Genomic DNA, 23,701 nt, shown 5'->3' on the forward strand with positions numbered 1-23,701 from the left:
GCAATACTATATGTAAATATTTTATAATTATTGCTACAATCTCTCATAACTTTGGTTGCATTCTACAGATTAAAATTAAAAATATTTAAAGTACAATTAATGATATGATCCTAGCACATAATATTTTCCTTCTTCCCATCCTTTCACTACCTTTTTCATATATTTGTATTCAATATTTATAAATATCTTCTTTTACATTGAAAGATGGAACTATATGAATATAAGGGTACAATTGATTGAGATGTGAAAGAAAGAAATAAATAAAGAAAATATAAAAACCATTAGATTAGTTTGGTCATAAGTGATTAATTGTGTATTTGTTATCCATCAACAACTAGAACAAAATATTTGTGATCACTTTTAATTTTTTTTATCAATGAATATGACTATAATATGTTGTAAATTAGATGTTGCTGAACAAATATATAGTAGATATCTTGAGATATTTTGGGATGTAGGAAACTTCATAGATTTTAAGTTTTGTTGCAAGAAAAATCAGTTGCTTATCAACAAGCATGGAATAAAGTTCAACAGAAGCTACATATTAGAGTTCAACATATGATTGACTAAACTTCATCACAAGACATGAAATGACAACTAGAATAGATGATATAGCATGGAAATCAATTTGACTAATGTGACATTACTCATGTCAATAATTCATCAAACTACCTAACCAATCTTAATAAAGGGATTATTATACCATTTTATATGATGTAACTATGTTGACATTTTGAAGCGTGTTTTGTTATATCATGTTATTTTCCCACTAGATTAAACCTCTAAATATGACACTTTTAGTGGTGTAAGTAGAGTGCAAATAATATAGAAATACAACTTCTTTAATTGTTAATTTTTTATGAATATATCAAGGTAATTATAGGTGTATAATTTTGTGTTGTTGAGAAATGTAAGGAGTAGGTTATGCCTAAGGGCAAAACCTTTTTCAAGTTCCTTCTTTTGATTTATGTTGTGAGCTTTTTAATTTATTGTATATGAGCTTGTCTACAAGTAGAGCGCGTACGAATAATTGGAATGTGATACGTGGTAGTGGTCTCATAATGTAGATTTGTAGATGAACACTATAACATGGTGTAGTATAAAGTTGTGTGGTTAAAGCTAAGTTTATGTGGATTAAATTAGCTTATGGTTTTTTATAACATTTGTATTTAAGAATCTAATTTTTTCAATTAGTTACATTATTCTTTACTTTTGCACTTCCCTCCATCTTCCAAATGGATTGTGTCCATTTAGTCAAGTCTAACTATATACCTATAACTTTTAGCATATATTTTATCACAATGATTTTTTTTAAAGATTGTATCCCTTGGTTTGACAAGGCCCAACCAAGCTTATAAATCATAATCTTGTTATAAAAAAAATTTAAGTTCAATTTTTATATGCTTAAAAAAGATCTTGACATAGATATAAGCACAATTGGTCCTAAATAGGGTGTAATTGTATTAATATGGTTGAACTTGTAATCATGACTTTACTTTGCAATAATAATATTCTTCTTATAAAAATATCATTAAGCATCTTTACAATCAATTTAATATCTTATGAAAATTTATCAAAAAAATATCAATTGCATAACCCAAATAATCTTCATGTTAATAGATTAGTCTTAAGTAATCTAAGCAAGATGTTTCTTGGATCTTGTCTAAAGAAGATTTTAATAAATTAAACATTGTCAATATAGTAATTCATGAATGGTAAGAATATTTATCAAAATAATTCTTATTTGAATCATGTAATTAATTATGCATAAATGAGAAAGGAATAGAAGTAAAAAAACCATCACCAAACAGAAGGGAGATATGTTTACCTTAGAGAAACCCACTTTATAGAAAAAATTATACAAATACATGAGCACAATCTTACTTTAGAATACTCTAATGGGAAAATAATAGAGGTCTCAAACCATAGGCTTGCTAAACAACATTCGTCACCACTACTTTATCTTTGAAAAAACCCCTTAAAACTCTCAAAGTGTCATCCTTGCCTCTTCTACTACAACAATCCCAAAAACATAGGGAATAAAACAAGAAGTATCCTAAGCATAAACCTATATAATTGTATAGAAGGTGCAAAAAATTATTCCAAATATGTCCAAAAAGGACTACATATAGATTTACAATGTATTTGAGAGATGAATAGATTAGAAAACCATGTCAATTATAGAAAATTTTAAGAAATATAATATGATTAGTTATGCACAGCATATCATGATTTTTTTTCTACTTTTACTAAAGAGGTGATTTCATGTTCATCGAAGTAGATGATGAATTCAACACAAAATTTACGCTTTCTCTATCTAGTAGGCAACTATTGTTTTTTTTTAATATGAAGTTACTTAATTTTTAGGATTTTCTCACACACCAAAGCTTGCACGTGGATGCCATATACCACCCTCAACATTATTTGACATTGTTCCAAAACATGTTGATAACTTAAAAAATTAGATCCTTTTGAGATCATACCTCCATAATATAGATGCTTTTGGTTCCCAAACGCTTATAATTTCAATGGATGAAAGAGGAAGAACCAATTGATTAATGAAAAGTGTGCCATTTTATCTCATACTATCAAAATTTGGTACATCCTCACCTCCAAGTTTCAAATAATATAATGAAAATTTATTTGAACATATGGAATGAATACTCAAATAAAAGTTTTCTCCATAGGCACAATTTAAGTGTTGCCAATCATTTTCCCATAAATATTTGCAATTTTAGAAGACTACATATTACCATAAAAATTTACTATAGAATGAAATATTTTATATTTTTTTATAACTAATATACATACTCTCTTCATATAAGACTACCTTCTACTTATAGAAGTAGGGGCTAGCAAATACAACTTTGCATATGTACACAAGAGCAACATCTACCATGATTTTATCAACATACTTAGCATCAATAATAAACCTTGTACATTGCTTATAAACCAGCATTTGTGAACCTTATTTTTGAATTTTTTGGGGACCAGGAACTTATCCACCAAGCTTTGTGCAATGAAGTTAGTTTTTAGGAGGACACGTAAATCATCAACTTTAACACCACCAATATGTATCTCCATGTTGAAAAATAATTCTCAATCCATGAAACTGGCCTTCTTAGTGGTGTAATAAATCTTAGAGTCCACTTCAAAATTATATTCAATGACCTTATCCCTTTTGATCACTACATTATATTTGGGTATACAGGACATATATTTTTCTTACCATTCCTACCTTTCTTGTGAGGGTTATTTTCTAGATGCAATCTCTAACGATATGGCCAAGTTCATGACCACCCTTACCATAATGACTGTGACAAAATACATAGTTCTTCTTACTACTTGTGGAATTTACCCTTTTATTCCTAGATTTGGCTCCCTCACAATTAGGAGAGGATGAAGGGCTATGTATACTAGTTTGGAAAGAAAAATAGGCCTTCAAAGATATCTATGAAAATGCCTTATGTAATCCATTATAATTTCTTTATTAGGTACATATATTTACATTTAGACAACCTTCTACATAGTTCACCATTATAATCTCGTGTTTTTTGACCATCTCTTTGTTTGAAGAATGATCATTCCACATATTTTTCTTCTATGAAAAATGGTATATTTTTTTATCGATCAACATTTTAAATTGTTCCTAACAAATCATAGGATCTTGTTTCTTAAAAAATAAGGAACATGAGAGACAAACTAAATTAATTTATATTTTATCACTCTCAATCTACTAAAATTAGTCATATATTCCAAGGGAAGAGAATTCATGCTAAAATATACATATAATTATGCCAAATAATGATCAAGCTTGTTTGAAACCATTTCACATGTGAATGGTGAAATCTCAATCTTAGCCTCAACCTTACACTAAGGATTGTTTGGAAGAATCTTTATATTTTTTAAGACTCTTCTCTTTCATTGGATCGGGTTTTATTCTTTCCTTTGTCCAATGTCTCCATCTATTAGGCTCTTCTTGAATTTCATAGAATACAATAGGCATGTAATGTCAGCCCCCATCTTAAGGAATCTCACTTCAACATAAAAAATTTATTCTTTTTATGTGCTTCTTTACTCACTTATCCACATGCAATATTCAATCTCTTTGTAAAGGTAATATTTATTTTCCTCTAACTGTGTTGTGGGAATTAACTTGCAAAATATTTGGAAATCCGCTTTGAAGAGGAATAAACTTTTTGTGATACCACTTGATCCATAAACAAGGAGGATATTCCTCACGGTTTCTCATTAACTATTGATTAAATTCTTAGTTGAAAAGAGAAAGTAACAAGTGTGGACTAGTTAGCATAAATTAATGAAATAAATAAATCAAAATGAGCATCGACAAACAAGAGGGAGACAAGTTTCTCCTAAAGAAACCCACTTTGGATAAACAATTAAATAAATGTGAAAAAAATCTCACTTAATAATGCTCCAGTTATAAAATACAAGAGGTCGAATCCCTTAGTCTTACTAAACAATATGCATCACCATTACTCCAACTCTAAAACATAATCTTAACACTCTCAAATTGCTTCTCTTCATTTTGTGACTATAATAGATGTAAAAATATAGAGAATTCAACTAAATATCCTAACCACAACCCTTAAAATTCATATAAGCTACCAATAATTTATCCACGCACATTTCAAAGAGACTATTCACAAATTTTTAATGTATTTGGAACCCAAAGAGACTAGAAAATTGTGCAAAAATGGGAAAATTTTGAGAATTGGAACATCATTCGATGTGAACAATCTATCATGATGTTTTTACACTTTAATCAAAGAGTCAATTTCATCTTTCATATGGTCATGTAAAATTCGTTATGATAGACAATAAATTGACCATAATATGTGTGCTTGTATGACCTCTTGCAACTAGCGATTTCACCAAAATACTTGGTCTTTAGGATCTTCTCACACACCAAAGCCTATACATGAATGTCCTATACCACATCGAACATTATCAAACATCCAAGAAGTTCTCCATTGTTCCAAACATGTTAATAAGTAGAAAAAAGAATTGTTTTTGGATAAAGAATAAAGAAGTAATATTGGCCAAACAAGTGTTGGTGTAGTATTACATTCTCCCTTGGGTACTTTTATCAAAAGGTGGCTCGTTTTATTCATGCACAAAAAAAGAATTGAAACCTTTGATAGTTGTTGGTAGGAAAAGCAACATAGCAGAGATACAACATAGCAAATCTTATCACAAAATACCACAAAAGGTTTGCAGAGCTCAAGGCCGATATGACACCTCAAAGAAAAGTTAAAGTATGTAAAGGAAACATCCCAATAAAAAAGTATATGTATAAGATATGCTAGAATGCAACAGAGCATGAGTATGAGAAGAGGATGAAGATAGAAAAGTATTAAGGTAAATGCACATGAATAAGAAGAAAATATAGATAAATAAGACATGTGATTGAAATTATGAGAATGCAATATAAAGAATATTAATATATTGAGATTTATTAGCATTTGTGTACAATATTCTTAAATATTCATTAAATTTTATTAAAGACTAATCCTATTATTGTGCCTAATTATGCATTCTAACTTAACCTTTGATCCCTCTCCTATTGTTGAGTTTAGGGTATAAATACTGTAGTCACATAAATCTGTCCATTTAATTAAATGAATATTTCCTATTTATTTAATTAAAAATCCACTAGCCATCAGTTAATTAAACTAATATTTAATTAATGCATCTTCAAACATTCTCCTATTAATTAAATAAATTATTTAATTTATTTTAATTAATTCATTATACCAAAATCACAAAATCAATTAAATGAATAAATCATATTTATTTCATTTAATCCCCTCTTTCCTCTTTTAAATAAATTAAATAAAACATTTATTTAAATCATTAAATCCCCCCCCACTTGCATTTTCTTACAAATGCAACTTGCACACATTTATCGAAATAAATTAATTTATTTTAAATAAAAATCCTATTTTCCCTCACCCACCAAATCCACTTGCATTCCTAAACCCCCTTCTAGATTCTTTTAACCCCTTCCTAATTAACCTAATCCATCCCCTAATTATTGTCACATTCCTAAGCAACTTGGAGTCACTTCTCAAAGACTTCAAAGTCTTTGAAAAACATTTAATGCTTTGTGTGCTCAACAAATTAACCTCCAAAGTCTTCCAAAACCACTAATGGCTCTTACATAACCATTTATGGTTTATTCAACTTGCACTCATGGGTCTCCTCAAGCATTTATTGCTTTGACCATGGTTATCCCTTTTGCCTTTGCACAAGAGTTTATCCATTGGATAAAAGCTTTATTCTTTGAATAAAGAATTTATTCACTCAACTAACCTTGACCTTAACTCCCAAGTTAACTCTCAGGTCATGTCAAACATTTAATGTTTATTCCCTCTCCTCTCAACCTATCTCACATTGACACTTGTCAACCAGGGATTGGGTTGAAAGCCCTCACATGGATCTTAAATCATTCAATCCTGACCCTTGTTGAGATTACTCAATCTCAACCATCCATTGCTCCATTTTACCTATAAATAGAGCTTACATTCCTCATTTTCAAATCCTCAAGCATTTAGCATTCATAGCCATAATCCTGAAAACTTGTATGCATTTAATCTATAGTGAATTTTAGAGAGCATTTAGCATAAATCACTCATATATTGTCATCTTGGACTAAAATAAATCTTAGTTCTTTCTCATAATATGTTTTATTAGTTTGTTTTACACTTGCATAGCATAAGCTTGAGATCATCTACAATCTTGAACCTCCATAAGCATCCATAGTGCAAAAAGCTGCTGAGAGCTACACTAATTTGGAACTTGGAGAGGAGAAGAACAAGGGAGAAAGAGCTAAGAATATGTTAAGAGGCATTTGGAGATGTCTTCTTATTTTTGTTTCATTTGTTAAATATGTTAGCATGATCTTAGTATCTCTTTTGATATGCTGGCTTAGATTAGTTCTTGGTTGAATAACACTAATGATTTCTTATGTGTTTTTGTGTGTTATACGACCACAGGTTCCAGTCTAACCTTTGGGTATTTTGCAGAACATCATTTGGTGAACCCGACGTGAATCCAAGCACCCAAGACAATTTTTTTAAAAACTAACAAACATGTTTGAATGTTGAACTTGACACATAGGTCGCGCTTTGGCACTTTTGTCGCGTTTTAGCGCTATTGTTTTTTTTGTCTTTTAGCGCTTTTGTTCTTACAATAGCGCTATTGTCAAAGAATTAGCGCTTTTGCCAGTAGTTTGGCACTTTTGTTCATTAATTAGTGCTTTTGTATTGTTGTAGAAATCTTTTCTTTTAGCGCTTTTGTGTTAAAGTAGTGCTTCTGTTTTTACACAGACTAGCGCTATTGTAACAGAACGTTGTAAAAAAGGTCTTGTAATCGATAAAATTATTTTTCTTAGGTTTGTGGGAGGTAGAATATATATGGAATATAACATTTAAGTATAAGAAAGAGAAAAGAGAATTATATTCCATATATATTGTCAGGATGTTTGAGAAGGTTTCAGACCTCTAGGAGTTGTAATGCAAAATCTAGTTTTTGGAAGATCCTCCATATTTCAGACTTAGTCAAATTTTACGGCATTTCAGGATCAGGATTGTAGAATTTGTAACCAAGATCAGAATTTAGGCTTGTGTAAGCCCACACTAACATTTGATCACTGACTGTGTGCAGGTTCTAATCTTTTTTGTGCAGGGGAAGGAGTTAGTTTAGAGGCTTTAAGTTTCTTTTTTTACTTTCTTTCAACAAAAGTTGGTTAAAAAGAATCCACTCTCCCTTCTTGTACAAATTAAAATAAACCTCACATTTTATTTTGGAGTGCATAAAATGAACCTCAAACTTGTTTTTGGTGCTTAAAAGAAAATTCATCTTTCTTTATTGCAAGGTAAAAAGAACAACAACTTCAAATTTGCTTTCATTGCAAGTTAGGATACACTCTATTTTGGTGCTTAAAACAAGACAAGATAAATCTCATTTTATTGCATCAAACTTAAGAAAAACTCACAATCCACACTTCCATTTTGGTGCAAATAAAATTCACAATCAACTTGTTTCAATTTTGCAAGCGAATTACTTCAAGCAAACGTGTTTTTTATTAAGTTGACTAGGATTTCATTTTCCTAGTTACTTAAACATATTGCCTTTGAAGTTAAAAAGAACATCATGGTTGTTGGAGCAACATCTCCAAATTAGATAGAAAATCATTGCAATGACAAGTTAAAAAGAACCAGTGCTTTTCGTGTTTGGCACGCTTGTGCAAAAAGTTGGTCGAGTGGTCCTACTTCTAACACACACTATCCTGTCCCTTGGCTTTCGTGGTCCTAGGTGCAAGAGAAAAGTGTTAGTAACACTCAAATTTTTATCTTTTTAAGAGAGGCCTACCAAGAGACACATCACTCTTGGGAACGACCTCGTGCGGTAAATCCTTCGAGCCGCTATAGAAATCAGGTGAGAGCGAAAGCTATGGCCTTGGGTATAGCTGTTCCTACAGTGTAACTTGCCAAAAAGACAAATGGGCCCCACCACAAGTTACAAGGCTCTTAAGTGAGTCACTGCAAAATGAACTTATGTCCAAAGACATCAAAAATTACTAAACATCTTTAAGTAGTAGCCCACCTGTTCTATTGATTGAGGATATTTGTGATATAATTTAGTGCAAGAGCATAGATGGTTTTGCTCCCAAGATACTCACCATACATATTTCCTTGAGTATAAACATAGCTTTTTGAAAAGTCACTTGTGGCTTGATGAAAGTGGTGACTCCCCCATCATAGGGATCATCTATTTGTTATGCTTGTGCAAGACTTAGTATATCACATCCTTACCTGCCACGACGGGATTCATAAGGTATGTAGTACCAAAGTCGAGGAAATATCAAGATGTGGGCTGAATTTATCGCAACTGGCCATTTGACCTTAGGGATACAAAGTGTTTGAAGTGTTTTCATTTTAGTCAAAGACCAAGTGCAAATTGAGCCGACTTCAGGCTTTGGAAAGAAAGCACCTAAAATACACTTAAAGGAAAGTGTCCTAAAAAGTTCAAAGATTGGGTTGATCTAGATCCATACTTATTTGTGCCTTTTGAGGCAACATTCTTGTGTTTGTGTGCTTCCTTTGTTTTCTTGTCAAAGAAACATCATAAAATCCAAAAAATCAAAACAAGTATTCATCCAACCAAACATTTTTCAAAACAACCAAAAAGATCAAAAACAAAGAGCAACAACAAAGTATCCAAACTTTATGACCATTCTTCACATCTTGAGAAAGAAGAATCTTCATCAAAACATCAACTTGAAAAGAAGACCATTGAGCTCAAAGGCTTTGATCAAAAGGAGGAAATTCTTCTATCTAAATAGACAAATCTTTGTCTCTCATAGAGTTTTTCTACGTCACATGCGTCTATACCTTCAAGGCAAATCAAACAAATTTGATCCAGAGTCATTGAACCGCAGAGCTTTTATGCAATATAGAGCTTTGAGTTATCACAAAAACCAAGGAGGCAAGATCAATCCCAACTTCTTCCCAGACATTTGTATCACTTACAACGTAGCTCGAGAAATGCCACCAACTCCCGAAAGGGAAGAGATAGAATTTATTCCATTTGTGACACAAAGCTTTTATTGAAGTTAAAAATTTCATCCATTTCTCATTCACACATCATCTCATTCATTTTCAACTCTCAAAACATTAAAGAGGTTCTTGTACTAAGTTCTCTTTTGGATATTGCTTTAATCAAACAACAAAACATCACTTTTAGATTGTTTCTACATCTAGGATAAGCTCATCCTAAGAGACATATCTATGCAGGTTAAAACTAGTTTATGAGTGAATCCTCTCATTACTAGGTAGATAAGTCTGTAACACATCTCAGATTTCTCTAAACCTTATCACATCAAACCTTATCAAACACAACAAGCAATTCAAAAAAGAAAACTTTGGTAATATCTACCTTTAAGTGCTAGAGATCCACATGCAAAACAACACACCAACCATTGATCTTTCATTTCATCAAAAAACTCATCATCATTTTCACCCAACTTCAACAAAAACTCATAAACAAAATGGCTCATACCTGATCATAGTCAAGGAAACGAGAAATAGAAATTGAAGAAGAAGAGGAGGAAAATATCAATGAATTTCAAGAAGCACTTAGAGGAAATGGTAATGACGAAAACCCAGGTACTCCTACTCCTGCAACAATAGAAAGGGCTCAACACAACCCTCTCTTTAACAGACTTTTTGACGAAATACTCAGGAGCAATGCAGATGCTCACTTTTATAAGCTTGCTCATGAAGGAGCCAAACTCCCCTCTAACTTTGATCTTGCACAACTAAGACAAGCATTAGAATGACAAAGTCGCCATGAAGAAGAAAGAGGTAGAGATCCCATCAGATATAACATTCCTCAAGGCAACCCACCTCCTCCTCCTCCAAATGACATAGAGATGTTGCGGCAACAAGTTGAAAATCTCGCCCAACAACTTCGTAGTGGTGTAAAGACTAATCAATTTTCACTCAATGACATTTGTCCCTATCCCTTTGATAGGAATCTTTATATGCCACCTTTTCCACGAGGGTTCGAAACAACCAAGTTTGAAAAGTATAGAGGAAAAGGAGATCCTCACGATCATGCCAGAGAATTCCATTCAACTTGCCTCGAAGTGGCATATGAAGATACATACCTAATGCGCCTTTTTCCCCAAAGCTTGGGAGGAACAACCACATCATGGTTTTCCTGACTACCAGGTGGCATTAGGACCTTTGAAGAGCTAGTTCAGAAGTTCTTGGCACATTACTCTCATAACATTGAACATGATATCACCATGGCTGATCTATGTAACACTAAACAAAAACCAGGTGAACTATTCTCAGTATTCCTGCAATGATGGCATCAAATGTCTAGCAAACGTTCTCTTCAGTTACCTAAACAAGAACTAGTGGAAATATTTATTTCCAACTTAAACGAAGAAATGGAATTTCACCTGGATGTCAAAGACACAGACTCTTTAAATGACACGATCACCAAAGGTTTAAAATGTGAGTGGGCTCTCATCAAGAAAGGACTTATCATAATCTATAATGAACCAAAGGATGGTCCTCGCCCATGCTTCAATAGTGACAAACCAAGCTTCTGGAGCAAAAACAAAAATGTTGCCAACGACGGGGTTGTGGATGCAAGAACTATCAAAAGTGCACAACATGTAGTTCGATTTGTAGGACAAAATCCCCCACCTCAGACTAACATAGTTGCTCCTCCAAATCAAGGCCACATCACATCTCACGATGAACCCAGATCTCATCAACAAAAACAAAAGCGAACATACACTCCCTTAGGGGAACCCATCGAAATAGTATTATGACAACTAGTTTCTCAAAATCTGGTAACTCTACCCAAAATATCAAACTATGAACCTCAAGTCAAACCTGCATGGTGGAGGGATACTGAACATTGTGATTTCTATCAAGGGAGAGGACACAAGACAAGCAATTGTCACAAATTAAAAGATCTTATTCAAGATCTTATTGACCAAGGTGAAATCAAAATCAAAGGACATGACCCAAAGACAACGAACAATGATCATCTTATGTTTAAAAATCCACTTCCATCACCAGATCAAAGGGGTCTTTCCACTTCCATAAGAGGCACTGATACCACTGATTATACACAAGCTGCGTATAATTACACTGTAAATCACCTGTACTATGCCAGTGAACAAATTGCAACTATAACATAAAAAATCCCAGCTCCACTTGCAATGTTGTTACACACCGCAACAAGAATACCATAAAAGCAGCTCCACAAGGCACCCCATCTATCCCAAAGCAGTACAATCTTGTGGAACAATTAGACAAAATGCCCGCACTGATATCTATCCTATAGCTATTGCGCCTATCTCCATCCCATAAAACAATCTTGGATCAAGCTCTCCAAGAGGCGCCAGTCCCTGCAAACCTAAATACAAATCAATTCCAAGCCATGGTTGGAAGTCTAAAGTCATCACCTTGTCTCACTTTTTCCAAAAGTGACAACTCTTCCTTCCAGCAACCTCATAACACTTCGCTACACATTGAAGGATTTATCAACCAGCATAGGATCAAGCGAGTCTTGATTGATAATGGAGCAGGCCTGAATATTTGTACACTGTAGTTGGTCACAACTTTGGGATATGCCATTGAATCTGTGGATCCTCGCAAAAAGATCACAATCAAAGCTTACGATGATGCAGAGCATTCATCCAAAGGAGCTATGGTACTACCTATCCGAGTGGGCCCTGTGGTGAAGCATATCATCTGTCAAGTTCTGGACCTTCCTCTACCATACAATCTATTGTTAGGAAGACCTTGGATACATGCCATGCAAGTTGTTCCATCCACCTACCATCAGTGTATCAAGTTCCCACATAACGGTGTAGAGATCACAATCCTGGGCGATGCAAACCCCTTTGCATATTGTCATAATATCAGTCATCAACCAGAGATTACCGTTCCTAACAATAGAGAAGCCATCTCCTCCACCTCATACATAAGTCTAGCCTCTCTTGCCAGTTCAAACACCACTATACCCAAGCAAGAAAAGCTCAAGATGAAAGTAGTAGAAGAAGGCCCGGGAGAATACAATTTGAGTCAACTCTTTTGTGTGGAACAAATGCCCACTTCTCCTAGAACACATGGAAAACCTTAGTGGTTACTTCAACAACCACTAATCATGCTATCATGTACTTTGACACCTTTTGTCCTTGGGAAGAGTCAAGAAGAAGAAACCAGAGATGAGGACTTAGCATAATGGATCTATAAAGATCCCATCACCATCGATATGCTGCAAGCTACACTTCCCACGGATCAGTATGGCAAAGGCCTTCTCATTATGCAAAGAATGGGTTATGATGGTCAGAGTTCTTTGGGACCTTGCAAACAAGGAAGACATGAACCATTGCTGTCAGAATTAAAGCCCAAGGATAATACAGGCTTAGGCTTTCAAAAGGAGACCCTTCCTAAGCTCAGATTCAAAGGAAAACCCAGCAAACCACTATATCAGCCTATTGTAAAGAGGACACCTTTTATCATAAAAGCAGCATCAAACACCATCACAATTGCCCCACCGAGGCTCAAAATCCCAGCACAACCGTCTATAATACCAATCATCCCACTCATCAAACCAGTGATCCCATCAACAACAACAATAACATCAGTAGCACCATTAGTAGTAGCAACTACATCAAAACCTGCATTAACATCTACAACACCAGCAGTTCCAGCAGAAGCAACAGAGTCAACACTACCGATACTCCTCGTATCGGATTCATTGATCCCCATCATCCTTCCTACAGCACCGATCATTTCATCTACAAAGGTACATCAACCAATCACACCTGCAACGTTTAACACAAAGGACATCCCAATATGGTATAGTAATCGGATGCTGGAAAGTGATTCAGAGACTAACTCACATGAATGGGAATTTGATTCCATCCAGCTTAATACTTCAGATGAGGAAGACACATCACTACCTCCTCCCCGCAAAGACATCCCTATTTACGGAGAAGCACAAATAAAAACCTCTTGGGTTCCTGAGCTGGAAACTTCTTCCATAGACCCTACGTCGCATCCTATGCCTGATTCTGATAGGGAGAGTACTATCAATGCCCTTCACCACAACATCTTAACCCTCACTGACACATCTAACGAACTTAACCTAATTGATGAAGTCATGCCCATTATCCATCCTGAACTCATTGAATGGAACCAACCTAATCCCCCATGTCTTGACCTTTTCCAAAATGATGAGGCGATCATTGACTTTTTGGAACTATGGGATAACATACCAAGTAGGGATCACAAAGCTGGATTTGCCATAGAACTTAATAGCGCAACATACTTCGGGGCAGATGCCAAACTTTTCAGCTGCAAAAATATAACAATAAAACATGGATCTTCCAGTGAAAACCACATTGTGGCACTGTTTGATTCAACAAAAGTAAAAAGAAAGAGTGTATCCAATGGTGAAAACCTCTTTGAGGCGTCGGTGGATGAAAGGTTTGACATTCTCCCTACTAGTACACAACAGGAATGATCAACGGTTCTCATCGAGGAAACAAACGAATACAACGTGGGGACTCCAGAAACTCCTCACCACATACATCTGGCATCTCTTCTAACTCCAGAGGAACAACCTAAATTTGCAGAGTTCTTTCAAAAGCATCAGATCAACTTTGCATGGTCATATGCAGACATGCCTGGGCTTGATCCTGATTTAGTCATGCATCACCCCACCGTAGCAGAAGGAGCCAAGCCTATCAAGCAGAAGCTTCGTAAGATGCATTCTCAGATTGCAGTATTAGTCAAAGCAGAACTCAAGAAACTCCTAGATGTTGGTTTCATTAGACCAATTGCTTATGCAGATTGGATATCCAATATTGTGCCTGTTGGCAAGCCAAATGGGGGCATCTATATTTGTACTGACTTTAGAGATCTGAACAAGACATGTCCTAAGGATGACTTCCCCCTACCAAACATCGACATCCTAGTAGACCTAACAGCAGGACATGCCATGCTTTCACTCATGGATGGCTTTTCAGGATACGAATCGGATAAAGATCACACTAGAGGATCAACATAAGATAGCCTTCACATGTCCATGCAACACATACTGCTAGAATGTAATGCCTTTCGGCCTCAAGAATGCAGGAGCAACCTATCAACAAGCAATGACCACCATCTTCCATGACATGATGCATACCATAATGGAAGATTATGTTGATGACTTACTAGCAAAATCACTCACCAGAGAAGGTCATCTTGACATAATAGATAAAATCTTTGATAGACTGGAACAATATCATGTTCGACTCAACCCAAAGAAATGTGTCTTTGGAGTAACCTCAGGGAAGCTTTTAGGATACATTGTCTCAAGCAAAGGTATTGAGGTCGATCCAATAAAGGTCAAAGCAATCATGGACATGCCACCACCAAAGAACATCAGTCAGCTAAGGACATTACAAGGACGACTACAATCTATTCAAAGATTCATTGCACAACTGGCAGATAAGTGTCACCCCTTTACACATCTGCTACACAAAAACATCCGCTTTCAATGGGATGCCAGATGCCAGCAAGCATTCCAGATGCTTAAAGACTATCTCATGAATACACCATTGTTGATCCCACCAGATCCAAGTAGACCTCTGTTACTCTATATTTCAGCAACAAATATAGCATTGGGTGTACTACTAGCACAACATAATGCATAAGGGAAAGAGTGTGCTGTTTACTACATCTCTCGCACACTGGTTGGCTATGAACTCAATTACACCCCTATTAAGCGAGCTTGCCTAGCAGTAATCTTGGCAGCCACTAAACTCAGGCACTATCTTTTGACACACAAGGTACAACTCATTGCAAAGATTGATGCACTAAAGTACTTACTCAGTAAAGCAACATTGACAGGCCGCTTGGCCAAATGGGTGATGATTATAAGAAAATTTGACATTGAGTATGTGGACCATAAGGATATCAAAGGACAAGTTATTGCCGATCAGTTGGCCGAGGCACCACTCATAGGCGATCATCCTCTCATTTCCAATTTTCCAGATGAAGAGATATTCATGATCACAACAGCACAACCATGGAAGCTATACTTTGATGGTTCGTACACTAGGCATGGCTCGAGGGCAAGCATTCTATTTATCACACCTCAAGGTGATAGCATTCCGAAGTCTTACAGGCTCACATTTCCATGCACAAATAATATAGTAGAGTATGAGGCCTTGATTACAGGACTCAGGCTAGCCATACAATAGAAGTTACAAGAACTACAAGTCAATGGCGACTCCCAACTAGTCATTCGACAAGCAACAGATGAATATCAGACCAAGGATGATAAACTCATGCCATACAAGCAAATGGTGGACAAATTAAAGGCATCATTTACTACTATCACCTTTGAGTAGATACCAAGAGATCAGAATCGAGCTGCTGACGCTATGGCTACTATCACATCTCTTCTAGATCTTCCACAGAATTCAACATGCTACAAGTTCTTGGTAGAACAACTTTGGATTCCCGCTTATGATATCCTCGAATCTGAGATGATATGTTGCCTTGTTGGTTCTGAATCCCCATGGTACAGTGAGTTCTACACTTATCTCCGTGATCACACCCTTCCTCCTTACCAATCAAATAACCAACGTAAAACCTTCATTCGCCAAACTGCTTGATACACCATTATTGTCGAAACCCTATACCAACGCAGTTTTGATGGTACTCTCCTTCGATGTCTGGAATAGGATGAGATAACAAAGGCCTTGGAAGAGGTACATGAAGGAATTTGTGGCCCTCATGCAAGCGGTCTATCACTAGCCAAGAAACTCTTGCGTACTGGATACTATTGGCCATCCATGGAAAAAGACTCCTACTACTTTGTCAGAAAGTGCAAGAAATGCCAAGTTCATGGAGACCTGATACATGCACTAGCATAGGAAATGCAACCAATCACAACACCATGGCCCTTTTGTCAATGGGGTCTTGACCTTGTGGGTAAAATCCATCCATCTTCATCCAATGACCATAAATTCATTATTACCACCACCGAATATTTCACAAAGTGGATCGAAGTTGTTCCACTTACCCAAGTTACCGGCAAGCAGATTGCCTCATTCATCCTCAATTACATCATCTGCCGGTATGGTGTACCCATGTCTATCATCACAGATAACGGTCTTCCTTTTAAAAATCAGGATGTCCGTGAACTTTGTGAGAAATTTCACATCCAACACCGTTTTTCCACTCCCTATTACCAACAAGGCAAAGGTCAGGTCGAAGCATCAAACAAAAACACATTAAGAATCCTAAAGAAGATAGTCAATGATGCTGGTAGTGATTGGTACATTCAATTGAATCCAGCACTATGGGCATATCGAACTACTCCCTACTCATTGGTTTATGGTGCAGAAGCTATTTTACCTATTGAGGTCAAGATACCATCACTATGGGTTTCCTTGCACAATCTCATCAATGATGAAGCATACAGAGTATCCTGTCTCCAAGACTTAGAGCTACTTGATGAAAAATGACAAGCTGCATACAATCACCTCAAGGCCTATCAGCAGCGCATGAGCGGAAGCTATAATCATCTAGTTAGACCTCGTACATTTGAGGTAGGTGATCTTGTTCTTCAAGAAAATCCTTGTAACCAACCCAACCGAGAACATCAAGGCAAGTTTGAATCAAATTGGCTGGGTCCATATGTTGTCACTGCTATATTTGGGTCTGGGGCATATCAGTTGGCTACTTTAGAAGGAGAACCACTAGCAGATCCGATCAACAGCATGCACCTCAAAAGGTTTTATACATAAGCTGCACAGAGCATCAAGCTCCCATATATACTAGCAAAAATAACAAAAACATCCAGATGAATGACCTGAGAAAATACAAAAACATCAAAATAGTAAAGAAAAATCATGCATCCAAACGGTGAACAACCACTCCGGTGGCACCTTGGGTAAGTACAATGGCGAAAACCTGGCAAATAGGCGCCACTCGTAACGACTATGGCTCCATTACATTTCAGGTTTGTTGTGATCACATTCATCACATACACACATCCATCCACCCAAACCATGGCTTGTTATAAATCTGCAATCGAGATAGTGCTCCATGCGTCTTGCATCCCGCTTTTTCATAGTCATGTCTAAACTGGGGGCAATGCCCTTAATCTAGTTTGATGGAAGTGGATTATACATTATTCTTATGATTCGTTGGGTTCGTCATTCAAAACTATCTCACAAAATCCAAAAACATTCAAAAATATCTCACAAAATACCAAAAACATTCAAAACAATCACAAAATCCAAAAACATGATAAAACATTGAAAATCAATAAAAAACATGGCAACAACCTGTACATACTCATCCAAGCAGATACCAAACAACATTGTGACATACTCCAAACAAATGACCACTTATCAATCAACCAAACAATCAACATCAACAATCAAACTGTCTTCAACAAGGATGCATCCTTCCTTACCAAAACAAAGACAAGATGACATTTTCTTTGACAAGAAAATTTTGTTTAAGCTACCAAATAGTTGGTTGATTTGTGGGTTATTTATATCAGGATCTTACAACATTGTTTGTGTATCTTCGGCGCTTTATTCCGATGAAGTTCTGGGGTATGTACTAATGGTGTCTATGTGGGAAGTTCACTAAGCTACATGATCTTATGCAAAATGTAGTCATAGATCACTACGGCTTGCTGACTACAACATATACCTTGACCATATGAGCATGAACCATTACCAAGGATCCATATTCTTTATTCTTTATGTTTATACTGTTTTATTTGCACGAACAATGCTCCTTCTTTGGTTCCTCCTCATCCAATTTGGATAAAGGTTTTTGTCTTTTATTAAGGCGTGAACTTGTCTCAGGATATGATCAGCCCAAGATCAAGGAGGATGATCCAAGTCATGCATGAATGGAGATGATCCTTGCCTGCTCCACAAGCAATTCTCAGGTCAACTTGATCCATTATATCACGTTGCTTATATTAACTTGCTACATCAAAATCCATGTAAGGAATACTCAGGTCATCTTGAATCATTATGTCAAGTTGCTTGTATTTTCTTACAACATTTTAAAGCTCAATGATGAAAATAAAGTACTATGGATCGTCATTCCATCTCATTTGTATATATTGCATTCTATTGCATATCACCCATCCATTCACTCATTCATATGTATGATTTGTATGCAAATGTGAACAAAGTTAAAATGCACAGTTCTGCGATAATTGAACTGGTCTTGGATACAATCGCGACTGAGTACTCTGATACATCATCAATGCATCATGCAAAGCCTCAAATACCTTGCATTCATCATGATCATCTCATCATCATTACATTTAGTTGCATTTGCATCAAAAACATTTCATATCATTTTAATTGGTCAAAATGCATATAGTTCATTATCATTTATTAAACATTAGTCTTCTTATATCATCTCATCATTGCATAATGTTTAGATTCATACATATAAACCATTTGTCCCTGATTGTATTCGCCATTTACTATGCATTCATTTAGTGTCAGCTATCAATTATCATATTATCATCCTTTATTATCCTTTTATCGTTGCATACATTCATTTATCTATTCATTAGTTAAAAAGTGCATTCATTCATCCATTATTAAGTGTCTTATTATGCTCATTGTAAGATTCATTTACATTGCATTCATTATCCTTTTTTAATTGCATTAAGGTGCAGCTATTAAACCATAAGTTGCATTATCATCACATTATCATTTTACTTAATCATATTTAGGACATTTAGAATCATAAAACCATTTGTCTCAAACATTGGTTCATACCATTTTATATTTACATTATACATATGCATTCATTTAGACATCATCATATAAACATTTGTACTTTACATTTGTTTATCCATATTACATTCATCCAAAACTCCATCTAGATGCATCTACATACATAGAATCATTCCTTCAAAACATTGCATTAACATCATTGCATATCATTATCTCATCATTATATCAACATGAAGCACAAGATCCTGTCCATATCATCATGAGCATACATCATCATGGCATTACATACATAAAGCAATACATCAAACAAAACATGCACACATGTATAAACCTGCATTCATATGTCAGTATCCAACATCATAAATCATCATAAAACACGCATATAGGAATCATCTCATAAATGCATACATATACACGTATCCATCTAAGCACAAACTCATAAAATCACCATCCTGCATAACATCCATACATATCAAATGCATATCATCAAAATATGGGATCTCCTCATATATATCATCCCATGTATCAGAGTACAATGAAGTCTACAAAATCAGCTACCAACAGCCATCCAAGACATAGTCCAAAATAACAATATAAATACATGCATACAAAATGCTCTCTCAGATGCCACTCTGACCAAATGCTGCACCACCATCGCCACCTACTCCACCACTAGTCCCCGCACCATCTGATCTATCTTTCCATGGAGGCCCCATCAAACCCCCACTAGCTCCTGCCCCACCTGACACCTCTCTTTGTTGTGGACCCACGACACCCCCACTGCTCTGCATCCTCTGAGATCGCTCTGATTTGGCTTATCGCATTTGTGAATAGCTCAGTGCTCGCTGACTAGCTAGCACCACTTGCTCATATAGACCCCACCAATAATCAACCTCTCCACCTGCTCTCCGTACCTCCTTCGCCAATGCCTCCACAGACGGCCCCTATCCCTGTACTCCCTCCAAAACCCTCACTCTCTCCTGCAACTAGACCACCCTGTTAACGACTTGATCTCTCTCCCACAACACTACAGTCAGCTCTGACTCTCATGCAAATAGCTGCACATCTCTCACTGCAACCTCCACCTCCAGATCCTCCACCCGTGTCTCGGCTGTTGTCAATCGAGTATGTAAATGTGCTAGCATATGCTCCCGAGGATCACCCCCCTGTCGTTCCCTCCCCTGTCTCCATAGGTGCCTCTCCAGTGGCTCCCTCTCCTCTATTCATCGGTATCTCCCTCTCCATATCGCGGCCACCTAATCTAACTCCTCCCGGCACCAACGGTACCTGTGATATCCACAGTGGCAATCTACCTCTCCCTCTCTGCTGGACCCGACCACCTAAGCCACCTCCTCCTCCTCCTCCTCCTCCATCACCTCCACCATCTCCTCCTCCAACATCTCAACCCTCTCCTCCTCCTCCATCATCACCATCCCCCCTCCCTCGTCCACCTATCATCGATCCTCGACCTCCTCCCCTCCTCCGTCTCCGTCCCCTCTCCTCCTCAAAATCAGGAATAGGCTCTACTGGATCTGATATCCGCAAAATCGGATGAGCTGCCCTATACTGTGTATACTCATCTAACACCCCAACATCCACCACCCTCGGTCGTATATCCCATGGCCTTGCCTGAAGCATCCGGAACTCCACCAATGCCTGATCATATGGAAGTACTGGCCCCGATGCATATCTCTCTCGGACCACTCTGGCATACTCTCTTGATCCCCTCAGCAATCCCTACTGCCGTCCAAACTGCTTTAGAACCCTGCCTGACACCTGTCTCTCTACATCGTAGGATGTCCGCCCAATGAGGAATCGGGTATGAATACATATGGCAAAGCCTCCACATCATCCTCTCAAGGCTCACATTCCAGATAAGGTCTCCAGATCACTACATCAAGATCATCTAGCGCTCGCCACCACCACTCTAACTTCCCTAGGTGGGGCTGACTCATCATGCCGCTGTACATTAACATATAGGGCTGATCAACTGCCCAAAATCTCAGACTCACTAGTCGAGTCATCGGTAAGTGCTCCCACGCCCAAATGTGCAGCAACATCACTCCCATTGCCAAAGAGCCTCTCCCACAATACGCTACCTCATGCAGCTCCTGATACATTTGCGCTAACATGCACGGTCCCCAGGCAAATTGGGTCCCCTTCGTCATCATCTTCTCTATAACCTATCCCCATCCAACGACCAGCCCATGCGAGTGCCTATCAGGACACAATAGCCCTCCCACGATCCCAGATAAAACTGTGGGCAATGGCTCGTACAACATCGCGATGTCCTCCCAAGCTATGGAGCCATCATCAATGTACACGTCCTCATCAAAGAATCGCTGCATCGCTAGAGTCCCCCAAGATCGGTCATATGTCACCAGGTCTCCTCGAATGGAAATGTGTAGGATGCGCCACACATCCTCCAGTGTCATCGTCATCTCCCTCTGTGCTAAGTGAAACGTGCACTTCTCACTGTGCCAACGCTCTGCCAAGGCTGTAATCAAACCGTGATTCATCTGAATCATGGGCATATGCATCACATCATACAGCCTAGTCGCTGTAATGCAATCAATTTCGGCCTCTGTCAGCCAATCCCGTAACCCCTGTGTCGCTGGATATCTCTCACGTAACTATAACACGCGTAGATCCTCCTGCACACGGGCATCAATCAATCATCATCAGTTGTTTTGTTTTCAAACTTTCTTAAGTTTAAACCTAGACCATCAACAGAAACTTTGATCAAGTATCTTAAGGTCTCAACAGGTAAGCAATCATGGCACACCTAGACTTCAACAAGCATTTATCTTAATGACCTAAGTCTCATCAGGGTTGCTATGGTTTAAAACAACTCTCACTTTCACATCTCTATTCATCCATCATTGGCATCGGGAGATTTTTTGTTCACACAAACTAGGGCATTTATTTTCCTCAACAATAGCGTTTTTTTTCACCTAATAGCGCTAAACCCCTAACAAAAACATTTAATCAACCCTACAAAAGCGCTCAAATTGCAAAAGCGCTACAAGACCTATACAATAGCGCTGCTTAAAGACAAAAGTGTTCAATTGACCTCTCACTAGCACTAAACAAACAATAGCGCTTAAACATGCATACAAAAGCGCTCATCTTGACAAACGCGCTCAAACAACAACACAACAATGCCATTGCGGCACAAAAGCGCTAGTTAATTGGACAAAAGCGCCAAAACATAGTTTTAGCGCTATTGTCCTGACTCAACTTGGACTCAGCAAAAAACATGACAAAAATGCGTAAAATTCAAAATTTCAAATTTGTGTACCGCTGGTCCATAGTCGTCTGGCCGCTGGAATTGACAGACTCACTCAAAACGGTGCTCTGCAATGGGTATCGGCATCCTGACTGCTGCTCGCTCCTCCAAAATGTCACTATGAGAGCAATTCACAATGGTCATGGTAACAAATGACCCTGTTTTCACCCCTTTCCCCCCATATAAACCCTTCGCCATCATTGTAATTTTCCCCCGCTCACCGCCGTGGTCCCTGTAAACTTCCTGAGCCCCCCATTTCTCCATTTTTCTTCCGATTTCTTCTATTTTTCACCTGTATTGCTAAATTTTTCTCTTCTACCACCCTACCAATTTTCATTCTTTTTCGAGAGATCGCTCGATTTTTCAAAATTTTCGGCCCATCTCTCGAGGGGGCATACCACCCATTAAATTAACATTTTATGGGGCATTTCTTCACACCTGTTTTTCTTTCTTTGAAATGACGCGATAAACCGCACCGTCTTAAAGAGGGGCAAATGTAGTCACATAAATTTGTCCATTTAATTAAATGAATATTTCCTATTTATTTAATTAAAAATCCACTAGCCATCAGTTAATTAAACTAATATTTAATTAATGCATCTTCGAACATTCTTCTATTAATTAAATAAATTATTCAATTTATTTTAATTAATTCATTATACCAAAATCACAAAATCAATTAAATGAATAAATCATATTTATTTCATTTAATCCCTTCTTTCCTCTTTTAAATAAATAAAATAAAATATTTATTTCAATCATTAAATCCCCCCCCCACTTGCATTTTCCTACAAATGCAACTTGCACACATTTATCGAAATAAATTAATTTATTTTAAATAAAAATCCGATTTTCCCTCACCCACCAAATCCACTTGCATTCTTAAACTCTCTTCTAGATTCTTCTAACCCCTTCCTAATTAACCTAATCCATCCCCTAATTATTGTCACATTCCTAAGCAGCTTGGAGTCACTTCTCAAAGACTTCAAAGTCTTTGAAAAACATTTAATGCTTTGTGTGTTCAACAAATTAACCTCTAAAGTCTTCCAAAACCACTAATGGCTCTTACATGA

This window comes from Cryptomeria japonica, chromosome 6, assembly GCF_030272615.1.
Source record: "Cryptomeria japonica chromosome 6, Sugi_1.0, whole genome shotgun sequence".
Lineage (NCBI taxonomy): Eukaryota > Viridiplantae > Streptophyta > Pinopsida > Cupressales > Cupressaceae > Cryptomeria > Cryptomeria japonica.